Genomic DNA, 20571 nt, shown 5'->3' on the forward strand with positions numbered 1-20571 from the left:
TCTCTCTGTCTCAGCTCTCAGTGGCCTGCAACAAGATCCGGATTCTTCTGTCCGTGTCAGTGTCTCACGGGCCATTCAGCAAGTTCGGGATGGTGGCAGAAACCAGTCACGTCAGACCCTAGGAGCTAGATTCAGGAACCTGCTCTGCTGCTTGACTGGCCAGGAGGAGAGGGAAAATGCTCCTGACAGAGATCTCTTGAGTGGCCCGGACCCTTCCCAAAGCCACCGATGGGACTCAGGAGGGCCCTGAGTTCCCACAGAGAAGTTGGTGACTGGAGGAGGTCAGCTGAGCCACCACTCCAGCCCCAAAGCCAGTGCCTGCATGATCCTGTGGTAATTACCTGCATTGTGCCCCATGAGATGTGGGCAGCTGGGGATGAGTTTAAGTGACCCCAGTACTCAGCAGAATGACGGCTACTGGCTCCAGTGAAACAAAAAGGTGACAAGACTGTTAGTGTAAAACCAAGGGCATTTGCTCTCACGTCTCTGTCTTCCTTCCATAATGGGACGAGTTGCAAGATAGCTGGTTCATTACATCAGCCACCTTTTCCCTTTCTTCTGATTAGCCTCCGATCTCTGATACAGTCTTTGTGACCTTGTAGGAAGAGATGGAATCTGGATGATGGGGATGGATCACTTGATAAATTGCCCTGTTCTGTTCATTCCTGCTGAAGCATCTGGCACTGGCCACTGTCAGAAGATGGAATGCTGGGCTAGATGGACCACTGGTCTGATCCAATATGGCTGTTCGTATGATCCAGGCCTCTAGTTCCCCTTGGACAGTTAAAGAAAACCCTTTATCTCTCCATCCATTGACATTATATAACCTCACTCTTCTTTAGACACTTGGGCCAGCACTTTCAAACATGGATGTCAAAAGTTAGGTACCTAAATCCATACTTCTTCTTCAACGCTTAGCCGAACGGTCGGCCATAGCAATTGTTCACCATTGATCCGTTCCTGTGCTTGACGGGCCGAGAGCCCAACGTCAGAATAGACTGGAGGCACCCATGTAATAGGGGGCCTCCCTTTGGGCTGCCTGCACCCCTTGATTGGTGAAATTGTCTCTCGGATGTTACGAGCCACTCAAAGAACGGCGTTCGCCGGAACCTCTTGTGGCATACTCGCGACATGTCTGAAAAGCATAAGACGCCATCTGCGGACAATGGCCCCAGTAGTCACGCTCACCTCAGTTGCCTTCTTTGCTGAGGTAAGTTTTGTTGACTTGTTGAACTGAGATTGCAAAGTGTTGCTCAGTCCCATATTCTCACAACTGGCAGTGCCCCATATATATGTCTGGGGCACCGTGCAACCTCATTTCTCTCACATCTCTGTTTTCCTTCCATAACAGGATGAGTTGCAAGACAGCTGGTTCATTACATCAGCCACGGCATTATTGACCGTTTCCCTTTCTTCTGATTAGCCTCCGATCTCTGATACATTCTTTGTGACCTTGTAGGAAGAGATGGAATCTGTGCATTAGCCCGCTCATGCTATGGAGCCACGAGAAGATTTGACAGCAGAAGTAGATGCAGTGTGGACTAATCTACGAGGGACTAACAGGTTCATGCCATATAGCTGGCCTGCACAACATACGGTCCGCGGTGGCGTGCCTGCCCGCCGACAGGAGCCAGCAATGCGGACGGCTGAGTCCAGCCCAATCAGAGCTGCGGTGGCGGGGCTTTCAGGCGCCCCCCCCGACCCAATACCGGCGCCCGCGCGCGCCACCTTCCCTCCCCACTGCCCCAAGCGGGACACGGGCACGGAGCCCTCGCCCCCCCTCCCCAGCAGGACACCGCCCCCGTCCTGAGCACTTTTTGGCCCACCCCCCCCCGGGACTCCTGCCCCATTCAACCCCCCGCGTTCCTTGATGCCCCCCCCGGGACCCCTGCCCCATCCACCTCCTTCCCTGTCCCCTGACTGCCCTCCGCTGCCCCATCCAACTCCTCTCCTGATTCCCCATCCAACCACCCCTTCTCCCTGTCCCCTGACCACGCTTGGAACCCCTGCCCCTGACTGCCTCCCACCGCCCCATCCAACCCCTGCTCCTTCCTGACTGCCCCCCGGTACCCTTGCCCCCATTCAATCCCCCTGTTCCCTGCCATCTGACCGCCCCGACCTCTATCCAGCCCCCCACCACCCTCCTGAACTCCCCTGCCCTCTATCCAACATCCCGTCCCTGCTCCCTTACTGCGCTGCCTGGAAGTGGCTGGCGGCGCTACAGCCGCGCCGCTCGGCTGGAGCCGGGCCATACTGCCACCGCGCAGTGCCTGGAGCACCGGGTCAGTCTGAGCTTGCACCCCCCCGCTTCCCGCCAATCAGCTGTTTGCGCAGGAAGCCTGGGAGGACTGAGAAGCAAGCAGCGGCTTCATGCTCAGGCCCAGGGAGGCAGAGCGGAGGTGAGCTGGGGCGGGGAGCAGTTTCCCTGCGCGCCCCTCCCCCTGGGTTACCTGCTGTGGCTCGGGCGGCTCCCCCCACCCCAGCTCACCTCCGCTCTGTCTCCGCCTCCCTGGGCTTGAGCACGAAGCTGCCGCTTGCTTCTCTGCCCTCCCAGGCTTCCCGCGCGAACAGCTGATTTGCGGGAAGCCGGGGGGAAGAGGGGGAGAAGCGGGGCAGAGTGTTCAGAGGCGGAGGCGGAGCGGAGGTAATCTGGGGCCGGGGAGCGGGGCGGAGAGCTGGAGCACCCATGGGGTCGGCTCCTAAGGCGTCACTTTTGGATAATGTGCTCAGGGGGAGCAGCCGCTCCCTCTGCTCCCCCCCAGCTACGGTCCTGGTCACTTCAACTTACCGGTTGTTAAATTTAGAAGCCCTTTTAGAACCGGTCCCGCGCAGGAAAACTGGTTCTAAAAGGGCTTCTAAATTTAACAAACGGTTCCCGCGAACCGGCTCCCGCTCACTACTGGAGACTTCCCTTGCCGCTCTCACCCTAGGAGCCAGAGACCTCCCAGCAGGGTTGGTGAGTGTGGCCAGGGAAGGGGGAAGGGTGTGGTGGAGTGAGTGTCTGGGAGGTGTGCGGGGGGTGCTGGGCTGTGAGGGTGTGGAGGACGCTGGGCAGTGGGGGAGGTTTGTGTGTTTTGCGGTGCTAGGCAGTGGGGGCCTGTTGGGGGGTGCTGGGCAGTGAGGGAGATCTGTGTGTGTCAGGGCACTGGGGGTCTGTGTGGGGCATTGTTTAGTTGTGGTGGTGGGGCTGTGGGGGAGGGCACTGGGAGGGAGGGAGGGAGGGAGGGAGGGAGGAGAAATCTGTGTGTATTGGGAAACTAGCGAGTGGGGTGCTGATGTGTATTAAGATGTGCTGATGTGAACATAGTACCAAAGTTCAATACAAAGTCATATAAAAGTTATACAAAAATGCATAATGCAGAGATTTATCTACAACTGCATTGATTGACTGCTGTGTGCAGTAATATAGTGTCCCCTGGACCTACAGGCATCCACACACTGTCAGTGCCTTGCTAGTGTGCCATGCACCGTGAGATATCTCTTCTCTTTCTGTGTGACTGTGACTGTTTCCCTTGTGTGTGAATTTATTCAACAAAATCTTGAGCTTCATAATGGATACCATGAGTGAAAACAAAAAGAGAAAAATAGAATCAGAGCACAGAGTTTTCAACACTGAATGGACGAATAAATACTTATGTACTATTTCCAAAGACAAAATACTGTGCCTCGTGTGTCGCGAAACGTTAGCCGTTCCGAAAGAATACGACCTTCGGTGGCACTTTGAAACTAAGCATCCCAGTCCCGCCAAATTGAGGCCAAATGAAAAAATAATTAAAGCAGCCAGTTTAGTGAAAAACCTTAGTAGAGAACAGCAAATTTTCAAGGCACTGACGGTGTGTGGAAGCCTGTAGGTCCAGGGGTCACTATATTACTGCACACAGCAGTCAGTCAATGCAGTTGTAGATAAATGCATAATGCAGAGATTTTTGTATAACTTTTATATGACTTTGTATTGAACCTTGGTACTATGTTATAGCGGGCTCCTAAGATAGTATAATTAAGGTAAAAGAAAAATTTCTTCTGTGCAAATTTTTGAAGCAGAGTTCAAATTTGTGTGCCATGAGGCAAATGCGCCCAAGTGAGTAAAATGCTTATACATTTAAAAAGTTTTAATTTGCAATTTGTGTCAATTTATATGGGTTTTCCGATAGAGACATCATAAGTAAAAAAAGAAAAACAAAAGTTTGTGTTTTAAATGGAAAATTTTCCTAAAAAATATGAATAAATGATTATCAGCCAAGAATAAGATATGTAATTACAAATGCATTTTAATTTCTTTATTGGTCGAAATGTCAAAGACTGCTAAACTAACCTTACTGTTTTTCCCTGCAATCTTTTTCATTTGCCCATTCAATATAAACTCTGTCCAAATCTATCAGTTCTCAATCCAGCTAGTAACTCTTAATACACATCAGCACCCCACATAGAAACCCCCACTCGCTAGTTTCCCAATACACACAGATTTCTCCTCCCTCCCTCCCAGTGCTCTTCCCCACAGCCCCACCACCACAACTAAACAATGCCCCACACAGACCCCCAGTGCCCTGACACACACAGATCCTTGAGTGGGAGTTCCATTGGAGGAGAAAGTACCTGTATTTGCATCTGTCTTTGTATTGCTTGTATGTGTAGAGGCCTGTAGGGGGAGCGTGCTGGGCGGGCAGCTGAGCCCTGATTGGGGGCGGAGCTTGGCTGAGGAGAGGGCCTATAAAAGCGGCCACCCAGCCAGGCAGCGGCAACAGCTGCGAGCAGCGGCACAGGAGGCAGCGAACAGGGCTGCTAACAGGGGAGTTTGAGTGGGAGTTCCATTGGAGGAGGTGGAAGGGGAGCAGGAGGGCGTGGTGCCCTTTGTGCTGTATTTCCCCTGGTGCAGAGGGCACAGCTGAGCAGGCGGGCCCAGGCAACAGCAGCCATGAGCCAAGCCGCAGGTGACACAATGCAGATGATTGCATGCGGCAGCTGCGGTATGTACATGGTCCTAGCAGCGGTACCTGAACAGAGGTATGTGTGCATGAACTGCCGCCTAATGGAACTGCTGGAAGAAAAGATCCGAGGCTTGGAGATGCAGGTAGATACCCTGATAGAGTTTAGAAGGAGGTTCGAGCATCTGATGGAGCAAAGGCAAGTGGGGGCTGAAGGGGAATGCTCAGGGGTACGGTGGTAGCAGGGGCTAAGACCTGTGAGGGGGGAATGCCGGGGGGAGAACAAGGGCAGTGGAAGCATGTGACTGTGAGAAGCAGGCAAAGGAAAAGGAGGGCCAGTGAAGGAGAAATAGAGCTCAGGAACAGGTTTGGGTGTTTGGAGAACGAGCAAGGGGTGCAGCAGGTGGTAACTGAAGGGGGCAGGGTGAGGAAAAAGAGACGAGCAGCTAGTCCCATAGAAAGAGGGGAGGAGTTGATGGAGACAGCACCAATTCTGGGCCCCGGGAGGATACAGGATGACGTAAGGGGGACTATAAGGGAAAATAGGAATGGACAGGGGTTGCAACTAGAGGTGAACAGGGGATAGATTAGTAGATCGCACTGCCACCAGGCAAAGGCAGGTGTACGTGATTGGGGACTCCTTACTGAGGAGGTTGGACAGGCCTGTAACCAGGGCGGACCCAGAGAACAGAAGGGTGTGCTGTCTCCCGGGCGCTAAGATACGGGATGTGGACTTGCAGCTGAAAAGGATCCTAAAAGGAGCAGGTAAGAACCCCTTGATCATCCTTCACGTAGGAAGAAATGACACGGCTAGGTTCTCGCTAGAGAGAATCAAGGGAGATTATGCCAGGCTGGGGAAGACGCTTAAGGAATTCGAGGCTCAGATCATCTTCAGTGGGATTCTGCCTGTTCCTAGAGAAGGGCAGTAAAGGGGTGAAAGGATTGTGATGATAAATAGTTGGCTAAGGGAGTGGTGCTATAAAGAGGGCTTTGGGATGTATGGCCACTGGGAGGCTTTCGGGGACAGAAAACTGTTCTCACGGGATGGACTTCACCTGAGTAGGGAAGGAAATAGACTTCTGGGAGGGAGGCTGGCTCATCTCATCAAAAGAGCTTTAAACTAGGAATTTGGGGGAGACGGTTGGGAGATGTCCAGTTAATCTCCACACCAGATTATAACATTGAGAGGGAGGACAATGAGATAAGAACAGATACAGCCAGGGGGAAGAGATTGGACATAAGGAGGAGGGGCGTGGATACCAGACTAATGGGTCATACTAGCAGTACGGTGTCCATATCAAATGGGAGAATGTGAGAGAGGCCAAAAGGCATAAATTAAGATGTTTATACACCAATGCGAGAAGCCTAGGTAACAAAATGGAGGAATTGGAGCTCCTGGTCCGAGAAATGAAACCGGATATCGTAGGAATAACTGAAACGTGGTGGAACAGTAGTCATGACTGGAGTACAGGTATGGAAGGGTATGTGCTGTTTAGGAAAGACCGGATCAAAGGTAAAGGTGGGGGAGTAGCATTGTATGTCAATAATGAGGTAAACTGTAAATAAATAATAAGCGATGGAATGGATAAGACAGAATCTGTCTGGGCATTACTCACATTGGGTAAAACAACTACTAGAGCCTCCCCTGGATAGTGCTTGGGGTGTGCTATAGACCGCCGGGATCTAGCCTGGATAGGGACAGAGAACTCATTAATGTTTTTAGGGAAGTAAATACTAATAGGAACTGTGTAATCATGGGAGACTTTAACTTCCCAGATATAGATTAGGGAACAAATGCTAATAACAATAATAGGACTCAGATTTTCCTAGACGTAATAGCTGATGAATTCCTTCATCAAGTAGTTGCTGAACCGACGAGGGGGGATGCCATTTTAGATTTGGTGCTGGTGATTAGTGAGGACCTCGTTGAGGAAATGGTTGTAGGGGACAACATTGGCTCAAGTGATCATGAGCTAATTCCATTTAAACTAAATGGAAAGATTAACAGAATTAAATCGGAGACTAAGGTTTACGATTTCAAAAGGGCTAACTTTAATACATTAAGGAGACTGGTTAGGGAAGTGGATTGGACTAACATATTTAGGGATCTAAAGGCGGAAGGTGCCTGGGATTATTTCAAGTTGAAGTTGCAGGAGCTGTCAGAGGCGTGTATCCCAAGAAAGGGAAAACGGTTCGTAGGCAGGAGATTTAGACTGAGCTGGATGAGCAAGCATCTCAGAGGGGTCATTAAGAAAAAACAGGAAGCGTACAGGGCGTGGAAGAGGGGGGGATCAGCAAAGAAACCTACCTTATTGAGGTCAGAGCATGTAGAGATGGAGTGAGAAAAGCCAAAAGCTGAGTAGAGTTGGACCTTGTAAGGGGAATTAAAACCAATAGTAAGAGCTTTTATAGCCATATAAATAGGAAGAAAACAAAGAAAGAAGAAGTGGGACCGCTTAAGAATGTAGATGGAGTGGAGATTAAGGATAATCTAGGCATGGCACAATATCTAAATGAATATTTTGCATCGGTATTAATGAGGCTAATGAAAGGCTGAGGAATAGTAGAAGCGAGACAGATGGGAATAAAGGAGTGGGGATTGACATTACCGTATCCGAGGTAGAAGCCAAATTCGAACAGCTTAACGGGACTAAATCGGGCAGACCGGATGATCTTCATCCGAGAATATTAAAAGAACTGGCACGGGAAATTGTAAGCCCGTTAGCGATAATTTTTAATGAATCCATAAACTCGGGGGTGGTACCGTTTGACTGGAGAATAGCTAATGTGGTTCCTATTTTCAAGAAGGGGAAAAAAAGTGACCCGGGTAACTACAGGCCGGTTAGTCTAACATCTGTAATATGCAAGGTCTTGGAAAACATTTTGAAGGAGAAAATAGTTAAGGACCTTGAGGTCAATGCCAATTGGGACAAATTACAACACGGTTTTACGAAAGGTAGATCGTGCCAAACCAACCTGATCTCCTTCTTTGAGAAAGTAACAGATTTTTTAGATAAAGGAAATGTGGTGGATCTAATATACCTCGATTTCAGTAAAGCGTTTGATACGGTACCGCATGAGGAATTATTGGTTAAATTGGAAAAGATGGGGATCGATATGAAAATCCATAGGTGGATAAGGAACTGGTTAAAGGGGAGACTGCAGCGGGTCGTACTAAAAGATGAACTGTCAGGTTGGAGGGAGGTTACCAGTGGAGTTCCTCAAGGTTCGGTTTTGGGTCCGATTTTATTTAATCTATTCATTACTGACCTCGGAACCAAATGTAGGAGTGGGCTGATAAAGTTTGCGGATTACACAAAGTTGGGAGGTATTGCCAATTCGGAGAAGGATCGGGATATCCCCCAGGGAGATTTGGATGACCTTGTAAACTGGAGTAATAGTAATAAGATGAAATTTAATAGTGAGAAGTGTAAGGTTATGCATTTAGGGATAACTAACAAGAATTTTAGTTATAATCTGGGGACGCATCAGTTGGATGTAACGCATTAGAGGAGAAGGACCTCGGAGTCCTGGTTGATCGCAGGATGACTATGAGTCGGCAATGTGACGTGGCCGTGAAAAAAGCTAATGCGGTCTTGGGATGCATTAGGCGAGGTATTTCTAGTAGGGATAAAGAGGTGCTGGTTCCGTTATACAAGGCACTGGTGAGACCTCATTTGGAGTATTGTGTGCAGTTCTGGTCTCCCATGTTTAAAAAGGATGAAATCAAACTGGAACGGGTACAGAGAAGGGCCACTAGGATGATCCGAGGAATGGAAAATCTGCCGTATGAAAGGAGACTCGAGGAGCTAGGTCTGTTTACCTTAACCAAAAGAAGGCTGAGGGGGGATATGATTGCTCTCTTTAAATACCAGGGAGGGAGAGGAATTATTTCAGCTCAGTACTAATGTGGACACTAGAACGAATGGATATAAACTGGCCGTCGGGAAGTTTAGGGTCGAAATTAGACGACAGTTTCTAACCATCAGAGGGGTGAAGTTTTGGAACAGCCTTTCAAGGGAAATAGTGGGGGCGAAAGACCTCTCTGGCTTTAAGATTAAGCTTGATAAGTTTATGAAAGGGATGGTTTGATGGGATACAGTGATTTTAGTCAATAGGTCAATAACAATGGTCAATGATGGGATATTAAAAGTTACTACAGAGAACTTTTCCAGGCGGTCTGGCTAGAGAATCTTGCCCGCATGCTCGGGGTTCAGCTGATGGCCATATTTGGGGTCGGGAAGGAATTTTCCTCCAGGGTAGACTGGCAGAGGCCCTGAAGGTTTTTCGCCTTCCTCCGCAGCATGGGGCAGGGGTCGCTTGCTTGAGGATTCTCAGCGACTTGAAGTCTTTAAATAATGATTTGGGGAGTTCAACAGCTAAGTCAAGGGAGAGAATTCTTCCAGGAGTGGGTGGGTCAGGTTTTGTGGCCCGCATCATGTGGGAGGTCAGACTAGATGATCATAATGGTCCCTTCTGACCTTAGAGTCTATGAGTCTATGAGATCTCCCTCACTGCCCAGCACCCCCCAACAGGCCCCCACTGCCTAGAACCGCAAAACACACAAACCTCCCCCACTGCCCAGCGCCTCCACACCCTCACAGCCCAGCACCCCCCGCAAACCTCCCAGACACTCACTCCACCACACCCTTCCCCCTTCCCTGGCCGCACTCACCAGCCCTGCTGGGAGGTCTCTGGCTCCTAGGGTGAGAGCGGCAAGGGGAGTCTCCAGTGGTGAGCGGGAGCCGGTTCGTGGGAACCGGTTGTTAAATTTAGAAGCCCTTTTAGAACCAGTTGTCCTGCGCGGGACCGGTTCTAAAAGGTCTTCTAAATTTAACAACTGATAAGTTGAAGTGACCAGGACGATAGCTGGGGGGGAGCAGAGGGAGCAGCTGATCCCCCTGAGCACATTATGCAAAAGTGGTGCCTTAAGAGCCGACCCCATGGGTGCTCCAGCTCTCTGCCCCGCTCCCCGGCCCCAGCTCACCTCCACTCCGCCTCTGAACACTCCGCCCCGCTTCTCCCCCTTCCACCCCGCTTCCCGCGAATCAGCTGTTCGCGCGGGAAGCCTGGGAGGGCAGAGAAGCAAGCGGCGGCTTCGTGCTCAAGCCCAGGGAGGCGGAGACGGAGCGGAGGTGAGCTGGGGTGGGGGGAGCCGTCCGCGCCACAGCAGGTACCCCTGGGGGAGGGGCGCGCAGGGGAACCGCTCCCCGCCCCAGCTCACCTCCGCTCTGCCTCCCTGGGCCTGAGCACGAAGCCGCCGCTTGTTTCTCAGCCCTCCCAGGCTTCCTGCGCGAACAGCTGATTGGCGGGAAGCGGGGGGGCTGCAAGCTCAGACTGACCCGGTGTTCCAGGCACTGCACGGTGGCAGCGTGGCCCAGCTCCAGCCGAGCGGCGCGGCTGTAGCGCTGCCACCCACCTCCAGGCAGCGCGGTAAGGGAGCAGGGAGGGGTGCTGGATAGAGGGCAGGGGAGTTCAGGGGGGTGGTGGGGGGCTGGATAGGGGTCGGGGCAGTCAGATGGCAGGGAACAGGGGGATTGAATGGGGGCAAGGGTACCGGGGGGCAGTCAGGAAGGAGCAGGGGTTGGATGGGGCGGTGGGAGGCAGTCAGGGGCAGGGGTTCCAAGGGTGGTCAGGGGACAGGGAGAAGGGGTGGTTGGATGGGGAATCAGGAGAGGAGTTGGATGGGGCGGCGGAGGGCAGTCAGGGGACAGGGAAGGGGGTGGATGGGGCAGGGATCCCGGGGGGGGCATCAAGGAACGCGGGGGGTTGGATGGGGAAGGAGTCCCAGGGGCGGGGAGTAGGCCAAAAAGCGCTCAGGACGGGGGCGGTGGCAGAGCCCTGTGTCCCGCTGGGGTGGACGGAGTGAGGGCTCCGTGCCCGTGTCCCGCTTGGGGCAGTGGGGAGGGGCAGCGGCGCGCGCGGGCTCCGTGTCCTACTTGGGGCGGGGGGGGGGGTTGAGGCGCGGCGGCGGCACGCGAGGGCTCCATCCCCTTGTCCCGCATTGCTGGCTCCTGTCGGCGGGCAGGCACGCCACCAGGAGCTGCCCCAGGAAGCGCCGTGTAATAGGTCCGTGCCGGGTCTCAACCCTCCTGGGCGGGAGGGGAGCCACACCGACTCACTACTGCTGGAAGTAAACAGCCAGTTAGTTTAGAAGCTCTGGTCCTCCGGTGCAGGGGAGGAGCAAAACCGACAGCTAGCTCAGGGCTCAGGCCCTCAGACAGGGGCTGAGCAGGCGACCGTGAGTTCAAGGCTCAGGCCCTCTGGTGCAGGGACTGAGCTGACAACAGTTAATTTAAGGCTCAGGCCCTCCGGTGCAGGGGCTGAGCCGACAACAGGTAGTTCGGGGCTCAGGCCCTCTGGTGCAGGGGCTGAGCCGACAACAGTTAGTTCGGGGCTCAGGCCCTCCGGTGCAGGGGCTGAGCAGACAACAGTTAGTTCAGGGCTCAGGCCCTCTGGTGCAGGGGCTGAGCCGACAACAGTTAGGTCGGGGCTCAGGCCCTCCGGTGCAGGGGCTGAGCCGACAACAGTTAATTTAAGGCTCAGGCCCTCTGGTGCAGGGGCTGAGCCGACAACAGTTAGTTCGGGGCTCAGGCCCTCCGGTGCAGGGGCTGAGCCGACAACAGTTAATTTAAGGCTCAGGCCCTCTGGTGCAGGGGCTGAGCCGACAACAGTTAGTTCGGGGCTCAGGCCCTCCGGTGCAGGGGCTGAGCCGACAACAGTTAATTTAAGGCTCAGGCCCTCTGGTGCAGGGGCTGAGTCGAGAACAGTTAGTTCGGGGCTCAGGCCCTCCGGTGCAGGGGCTGAGCAGACAACAGTTAGTTCGGGGCTCAGGCCCTCTGGTGCAGGGGCTGAGCCGACAACAGTTAGTTCGGGGCTCAGGCCCTCCGGTGCAGGGGCTGAGCCGACAACAGTTAATTTAAGGCTCAGGCCCTCCGGTGCAGGGGCTGAGCCGACAACAGCTAATTTAAGGCTCAGGCCCTCCAGTGCAGGGGCTGAGCCGACAACAGTTAGTTCGGGGCTCAGGCCCTCTGGTGCAGGGTCTGAGCCGACAACAGTTAGTTCGGGGCTCAGGCCCTCCGGTGCAGGGGCTGAGCTGACAACAGTTAATTTAAGGCTCAGGCCCTCCGGTGCAGGGGCTGAGCCGACAACAGTTAATTTAAGGCTCAGGCCTTCCAGTGCAGGGGCTGAGCCGACAACAGTTAGTTCGGGGCTCAGGCCCTCTGGTGCAGGGTCTGAGCCGACAACAGTTAGTTCGGGGCTCAGGCCCTCCGGTGCAGGGGCTGAGCCGACAACAGTTAGTTCGGGGCTCAGGCCCTCCGGTGCAGGGGCTGAGCTGACAACAGTTATTTTAAGGCTCAGGCCCTCTGGTGCAGGGGCTGAGCCGACAACAGTTAATTTAAGGCCCAGGCCCTCCGGTGCAGGGGCTGAGCCGACAACAGTTAGTTCGGGGCTCAGGCCCTCCGGTGCAGGGGCTGAGCTGACAACAGTTAGTTCGGGGCTCAGGCCCTCCGGTGCAGGGGCTGAGCCGACAACAGTTAGTTCGGGGCTCAGGCCCTCCGGTGCAGGGGCTGAGCCGACAACAGTTAATTTAAGGCTCAGGCCCTCTGGTGCAGGGGCTGAGCCGACAACAGTTAGTTCGGGGCTCAGGCCCTCTGGTGCAGGGGCTGAGCCGACAACAGTTAGTTCGGGGCTCAGGCCCTCCGGTGCAGGGGCTGAGCCGACAACAGTTAATTTAAGGCTCAGGCCCTCTGGTGCAGGGGCTGAGCCGACAACAGGTAGTTCGGGGCTCAGGCCCTCCGGTGCAGGGGCTGAGCCGACAACAGTTAATTTAAGGCTCAGGCCCTCTGGTGCAGGGGCTGAGCCGACAACAGTTAGTTCTGACTCAGGCCCTCTGGTGCAGGGGCTGAGCCGACAACAGTTAGTTCGGGGCTCAGGCCCTCCGGTGCAGGGGCTGAGCCGACAACAGTTAGTTCGGGGCTCAGGCCCTCCGGTGCAGGGGCTGAGCCGACAACAGTTAGTTCGGGGCTCAGGCCCTCCGGTGCAGGGGCTGAGCCGACAACAGTTAGTTCGGGGCTCAGGCCCTCCGGTGCAGGGGCTGAGCCGACAACAGTTAGTTCGGGGCTCAGGCCCTCCGGTGCAGGGGCTGAGCTGACAACAGTTAATTTAAGGCTCAGGCCCTCCGGTGCAGGGGCTGAGCCGACAACAGTTAGTTCGGGGCTCAGGCCCTCCGGTGCAGGGGCTGAGCTGACAACAGTTAATTTAAGGCTCAGGCCCTCTGGTGCAGGGGCTGAGCCGACAACAGTTAATTTAAGGCTCAGGCCCTCCAGTGCAGGGGCTGAGCCGACAACAGTTAGTTCGCGGCTCAGGCCCTCCGGTGCAGGGGCTGAGCCGACAACAGTTAGTTCGGGGCTCAGGCCCTCCGGTGCAGGGGCTAAGCAGACAACAGTTAGTTCGGGGCTCAGGCCCTCTGGTGCAGGGGCTGAGCCGACAACAGTTAATTTAAGGCTCAGGCCCTCTGGTGCAGGGTCTGAGCCGACAACAGTTAGTTCGGGGCTCAGGCCCTCCGGTGCAGGGGCTGAGCCGACAACAGTTAATTTAAGGCTCAGGCCCTCCTCATAGCGGGTCCGGGGCAGCTCCGGCCAGTCAGGGTACTGTCCTCGGGCCTCGGAGGTCTCCCGGCTGGGAGCTCCCGGCAGCACGTCTGCTTCCTGCAGTGGCTGGCGGCTGACTGAGCTCTGGCGGCCGGCCTTTATACTTCCTGTCCCGCCCCTTGACTTCCGGGGGACGGGAACAGGCGGCGGTGGCTCCACCCACTCCTCTGCCTGCAAGGGTGCTCCCTCTTCTGGGCAGGAGGGGAGCCACACCGACTCACTACACGCCGCCACGCCAGCCTCGGGACTTTGTGTGCGTGGGGTTTAATATCCCCCTGCGGGCCACACAGTGGGCCCCCACGGGCCGTATGTTGTGCAGGCCTGGTCTTGTGGCATACTCTCCACATGTCCTCTGAAAAGCATAAGACGCCATCTGCGGACAATGGCCCCAGTAGTCTGTAGACCGGAGCGACCATAAACATCTGCTTTACAAATGAAGTCGTTCCACTCTATGCCAAATATACAACGTTGGCATTTTATGTGGAAAGCCTCCAGCTTTGCCCACTCTGAGTGGCGCAGTCCCAATGTTTCACAACCGTACAGCAGTACAGAGAGGATACAGTTCGATTAGATCCTGAACTTGGTTATCGTGCCAAGATGATGTTGATTCCATATTCATTGTAAACGACCCATGGCAGAGGCTGCAATGCCACACTCAGGCACCTAAATAAATGGCCTGACTTTTCTCAAATGCTGAATACCAAGAACTTCTCACTCGAATCTGCCGAAGCCGTGGCTGTTCAGCTCCTCTGAAAATGAATCCACTCGTTTAGATGCCTGAATATGAATGTTAGTGCCAGACTTTGGACAGTGACATAAGAAGATATTGGCCTGAGCCTGTGCATGGACTCTCATCCTACAATCCAGCCCCTCAACAGATACATCCCAGCTTCTGACTGTGAGCCATTCAGCTACAATGGGGAGGCCTAGATGCTGTAAGTGAATTAACATGTAATGATAGATAGACAGATAGATAGATAGTATAAGCTATTCTTTCTACCATCTGCCGTATGGATTTGCTCTGTAGAGCTTGCTGTCCCTGTTACTCATGGGTATTTATGTTCCAGAGCCCCACATGAGAGAGGGAAGGATTTCAGGCCCAAGGCCCAAGTGGGGCAGGAAGAAGCACACGCTCACCTCAGTTGCCTTCTTTGCTGAGGTAAGTTTTGTTGACTTGTTGAACTGAGATTGCAGAGCGTTGCTCAGTCCCATATTCTCACAACTGGCAGCGCCCCATATATATGTCTGGGGCACCTTGCATCCTCATTTCTTGACCTGTAAGTGGGGTGGCCTGGGGTTTATGTAAAAGGCAGGGATTGTGTTGAAACCATAATCATCCAGATACTTCTGAGGAAATCCCTCTGGAACAGTGGAAATAGCGTAGCATTCGGCCATCAGTCCCTCGGTAATTTCCCAGATTGTGACTGAGTTTGATTTCCCGTGAGACGTCTTGAAAACTGCTCTCTTTGTTGAGAGGCTGAACCTCTGAAAGTTCGCCCTGGAGAATGTAAGCATTGACAGGAGAGCCGTTGTGTTGATTCCATAGGGTGCACTGTCGAGCACGCCGGCAGACAGACCCAGATCAGAAGACCTGGACTTGGTACGTGAACGTAAGTAATATCCTTAGGTTAGTGCAGTGAGGAAGCAGAGGTCCCAGGATGTGGGTCAAGGAGATGGCAATGGGGACGCAGAGGCCCTGTCATGGCACCAATGGGATCTAATTTGTACTGTGTACTTTGGTCATCCACTGTGTGATGATCCTCTTCTGTAATGGGCGCCATCGGCCTGTTGTAATGGCTCCAACACCACCCTCCTCCCAGCCTCAGGAGAGGGAGGTGTTCCCAAGGGAGAGGGGGCATGGCTGCGGCATCCCCGAGGCTTCTCTGCTTTATGCTGGGGGCTGGCCCAGTGGCCAGATGGCCTCCAAGTTAGTGGGGGTGGCTCACAAAAGCGGCTTTCAGGCACATTCCCACGCAGCTGCCAGGATCTGCACTGAGCCTAGGATCTGCAGAACCATATCACAGGCTGGGCCTGAAGGCTGGCAGGTTGGCAGATGCTGCACTGAGCAGCAGAGTTACTCTGTATCCTGAGTCAGGAAGCTTTTCTGCTGCTTCGCTGATCAGAGGAGCCTGGTAGTTAAATGAGGCAGGAAGATACACCTGGTTAATGCAAAGACACAGATGGAGCCCTGGAAGCCCGTATTTCCTGGTGTTTAGTCAAAGAAGATCAGGCCTGGGCAATATGACTTGACAGTCCTCAGCAAGGACTCATCAGAGAGACCCTCAGATGTAAAGAGGGAGGAGGTGGGGGATATTTGGTACAAACTCCCCAGATCCAGTTCCTTAGTCCGGGAACTGAGTGAGGGTGAGACCAGCCCGTCAGTCAAAGGAAATAGTGGACAGTGAGATGGTTATAGGCTAAGCCTAGTGACGCAGGAATGAGTCCAACCCCTCTTTGTTCAAGGTGGCCTGATCCAAACAAAGCTCACGGAAGTCAGTCTCTCTGTTGTCTTTAATGGGCTTTGGCCCAGGCCCATGGAGAAGGGAATGTGTTCTTTGAGCCCTACAAAGGACAGAGCAGAGACCATTTCCATCATTAATGGTGTGATGATTGAGCTGGAATAAAGCTAATCCAGGGTTCCCCTTTCTCTGCTGTCGCTAAACTTCTTTTTTCCTTGTTGATCCCCCAACACACGAACTGCTGGGCACCGCCAAAGTCCACAAAGAGGAGAAAACAAGGAGGAGCAGCATCCGCCTGCTAAAATTCATGGCTGAGGACGGACCAAGTAACCTTTGACCCTGGCTAGCTCATTATGCGCTCCACAGGGGACCCTTATTACATAACAGTACAGTGATTGGCCAGCCCCAGGCTGGCAGGATAAACCCAGAGCACTGCAACCTCTGTCCTCATGACTGAAATGGGCTAGTGCCACTAGACTAGGTCATGCCTCCTTCACCTCTATTCCGCAGCAGTAGGGGTATGAATCACAGCAAGGAGATCAAAGCTCTGTAGAGCTAGAGACAAGCTCTCTCCTCACCACCTTTCATATGGCAATTCTCACCCCTCCCCCACCCCCACCCTCACAAACACAAACACACACACACACACACACACACACACATTTACAGAGGAGACTCTAGACAAAATACAGCAAAGGGCAAAATAACTGGTCCCTGGACTGTGGGAGGAGAGTTATGGGCACGGAGTGAGGGAGCTGATGGCAAGGGGAAGGCTCCGGGCGAGTGTGGTCCCGGTGATCAGCGAGCCTACGGGAGTTATTCACATTCTCCGGAGGCCGGGACAATTGCTTAAAACGAAGACAGGAAAGCTGGAGGCAAGACCACGTTAACCATTAAAGCAGCCTGTCGGTTTGCCTGGGACGGGGACAGTCCAGCTCGCAGCGTAGTTCTCCTACAGTCACTCTGGACTGACTCTGGCTCTTGTCCCCACTGAGTCTCCCACCCCAGCCACTATGCGCACATGAGCCCAGGGCGATTCTGAGGAGACCCCTATTTTCTGAACAACAGCTTCAGGAAGGACCTGGCTGGCTGGGAAAGCGCAGAGCACTACAGAGCCGGCTGGGCCCTTCATGTTTTTCAGCCTGTCAGCATATTGGATTCAGACTAATTCTCAGGCTGAACTCTATTTAGAACAGGTACCTTTGTTCCTTCCTGCGCTAACGTCACTCCGCTTTGGGGGAGAATAAGGACAAAGGCCTATTAGAGATCTGTAGAAAGCCGATCTGGGAGACAGATTCTTCCACAGCTGCTACTGTGAGATTCTGACAGCATCCTCTGAACCATCGGGTGCTGGCTGCTGTCAGAGATGGGGTCCTGGACTGGATGGAACTCAAGTTTGATTCAGTCTGCTAATGCCTATAGCTAGTCCTTCACTAGTCAGTACCAGACTCCAAGAACCAGCTGCTCGGATGGTGCAAATTGGCTTAGTGCTATGGACGGCAATGGAGCTCTGCAAATTCCCACCAGCTGAGGATCTCTAGCCCTGCAGCATCAGTGACTCAGGACACTGGAGTGTGTTGGCCGAGGCTTTGAAATGATCATGGCAGTGAGAGATGGGCTCAGACTGGAAACCCCAAACCCAGCACTGGTGGACTTGGGGACGCTGAGATCTGGATCCGGAGCCAGAGCTGAATGATGTGGCTTGGGGCAGTCGCTGATTACAATAAACCCTGGTGTGTATCTGGGCAGTGTGCACTGCACACTGGGCTCCCAACTGCAGGATTTGACTAGTAGCCTTTTAAAAAAAAAAGTTTTGAGGTGCAGAAGGACAAGGAAAAATGTGACACCCTGTCCCAGACCCTGAGCTATTTCTGTGCTACAGGGGTCCCTTTACGAACACAGCAGCCATCTCCATACAGCAGCTAACAAAAAAAAAGCTTCCATGATCCTTAAATCCTGACCCTGTCCCTCTTCCATCCTGCACTGTCCTTTATTACACAAAGGCCTTGTCTACACTTACGTCAGCACATAGGGTGCGTGTAGCTACACGTGAAAGGCTGTGGTAGGGAGGGCAGCCAGGCTCAGCTTGGGGAGCTGCCGGTGCCATTCCGCACTGCCTCCCCCCACCAGAGCCTTTCCCCACTGGAATCTTTCACTGCCGTGGGGAAAGGCTCTGGCAGCGGGGAAGGGGCAGGACTCTACCCTACTAAATATAGCAGCGTAGACTGGGGAGGCCCTGAATGGGCATGTAGGGTGCATAGCCATAGGGTTCAAGCGTCCCTTTACTTGCCTTAGCCAGTCCTCACCATCTACACTGCTGTTACACCCGTGCTAGCAGGGTCGAAATAGCCCCAAGTGTAGACCTACCCAAAGCAACCACCTCTGTTCCTGGAGTCCTAATTGACTGCGCTTGAAGAGGCTTGGGGATTGCAAAGGAAGGCAGGGTCCAAGTTAACACCCTAGCCCAGCAGCAGCCCCTCTGGTGGGAATTCGTCCTGGGCTCACTGCAAGGAAACAGTTCCCCCTTAGTTAGGACTTTGTATTGTTCTTCCAAAAAAGTAAGACAGAAACTAGTCATGTAAGCCACTCACCACAGGGTGGCGCTGATGCTCTGCCTCCCCTACGTTTTTCTCCTCTTAGGTCCCTTTGCAGCGAATCAGATTATGTCCGGTCTCTGTGCCCATTGATGCAGTCTGAGTAGCAGGAGCCCTTCAGCCCTACGGTGACATGGGCTGTTATGTGTTTGAATGATTAATCCTTCCTCTTCCTATTCCAGGCCAGAAGGGCTGAGGTGCTGTTTCCCGAGGAGCTGTTCCAGGACTAGCGAGGTAAGCACAGACACGGGCCGTGCACTACAGCTCTAGGTACACTCAGGAGCGCCGCCAGTGTTTTTGCGGCCCTAGGTGGCGGAAGGTCCCGTCACCAAAATTCCGACGACAACCGGGGCAGCCGAAGATCCGGCCGCCGCGGTCGCCGCCCCCCAAATGTTAGCGCCCAAGGCAACCGCCTAGGTTGCCTAATGGGTTGTGCTGGCCCTGGGTACACCCCTGTAACCCTAGAGGGGCAGGAAACGTGGTCCTTTCCGGTGGAAACGATGGTTGCTTTAATATGAGTGTAGAGTGTTTAGATGCAAGCTGGATGGATAGAAACAGAGAGTTTAGAAGATCAATATGTAGCTGAAGATCATTGTTTTTACTGTGGTTTTTTTCCCCCCTCTCATAGGAGCCTTTCCAAGCGTCACAGAAGGACGGGCCAGAGTTAAGATGGCATAGAGTTGTTTGTTGCATAATAAAGCTGCTGCTGATTTCCAAGTGTGTGTGGCCAACTTTCCTCACTGTGCACTAGGCCGCGTGTAGCCATGTGACTGAGATGTCGGCCTTTTCTTTTCTGGGCACTGCACCTTTAATAGTAGAGGAATCTTGCTGGCTGCCAGCATCCTGTCTAGGGTTGCCAGGTGTCTGGTTTTCGACCGGAACACCCGCTAGAAAAGGGACCCTGGCGGCTCCGGTCAGCACTGCTGACTGGGCTGTCAAAAGTCTGGTTGGCGTGAGGCTGGCAGGCTCCCTACCTGGCTCCGCGCGTCTCCCCGCAAGCAGCGACATGTCCCTCGGCTCCTAGATGGAGGGACGGCCGCAGCCCCATGCACAGCCCCCACCCTGAGCGCTGGCTCCGCATCTCCCATTGCCTGGGAGCCGCGGCCAATGGGAGCTGCAGGGGTGGCACCTGAGGGTGGAGACAGCATGCAGAGCTGCCTGACTGCGCCTCCGCCTAGGAGCCAAGGGACATGTCGCCCTTTCCCTGGAACCGGCTGAGGTAAACACCACCCGGAGCCCGCACTCCAAAACCCCACCTGCACCCCAACCCTCTGCCCCAGCTCTGAGCCCCCTCCTGCACCCAAGCTTGGGGATTGGTCCTGCTTTGAGCAGGGGGTTGGACTAGATACCTCCTGAGGTCTCTTCCAACCCTGATATTCTATGACTCTATGATTCCCTCCGAGTCTGCACCCCCCCACAACATCCCAACACCCTACCCCAGCCCTGATCCTCCCCTGCACCCCAAGCCCCTCATCCCCAGCCCCACCCCAGAGCCCACACCCCCAGCCGGAGCCCTCACCCCCCCCGCATTCCAACTGCCTGCCCCAGCACTGAACCCCTTCCCCCACCCGTCATCCCCAGCTCCATCCCAGAGCCCACACCCCCAGCTGGAGTCCTAACCTCCTCCCGCACCCCAACCCCCTACCCCAGCCCTGAACCCCATCCCGCACCCAAACTCTTTCCTGAAACACACGCCCCACCCCTCTGCCGCAACTTGGACCCCCCTCCTGCACTCCAAACTCCTCGTCACCAGCCCGGAGCCCACACCCCCAGCTGGAGCCCTCACCCTCAGACCCCAACCTCCTGCCCCAGCCTGGATCCACCTCCCACACTCTGAACCCCTCATTTCTGGCCCCAGTCCAGAACCTGCACCCCCACCCCAAAGCCCATGTCCCCTCCCACACCTCAACCCCCTGCCTCAGCCCAGACCCCTCCCACACTC

General features: G+C 54.1%; 1 long non-coding RNA gene across 1 annotated transcript; it reads left to right on the forward strand.

Annotated features, from left to right (window-relative positions):
• Positions 1-10940: 10940 nt before the first annotated feature.
• Positions 10941-19472, forward strand: LOC135983581 (uncharacterized). The gene is made up of 5 exons (XR_010601279.1): positions 10941-14511; positions 14644-14735; positions 15123-15186; positions 18812-18863; positions 19258-19472. It is a non-coding gene; the product is annotated as an uncharacterized LOC135983581 (long non-coding RNA).
• Positions 19473-20571: the final 1099 nt, after the last annotated feature.

The sequence above is a fragment of the Chrysemys picta genome, chromosome 1 (genome assembly GCF_011386835.1).
Source record: "Chrysemys picta bellii isolate R12L10 chromosome 1, ASM1138683v2, whole genome shotgun sequence".
NCBI classification, from domain to species: domain Eukaryota; kingdom Metazoa; phylum Chordata; order Testudines; family Emydidae; genus Chrysemys; species Chrysemys picta.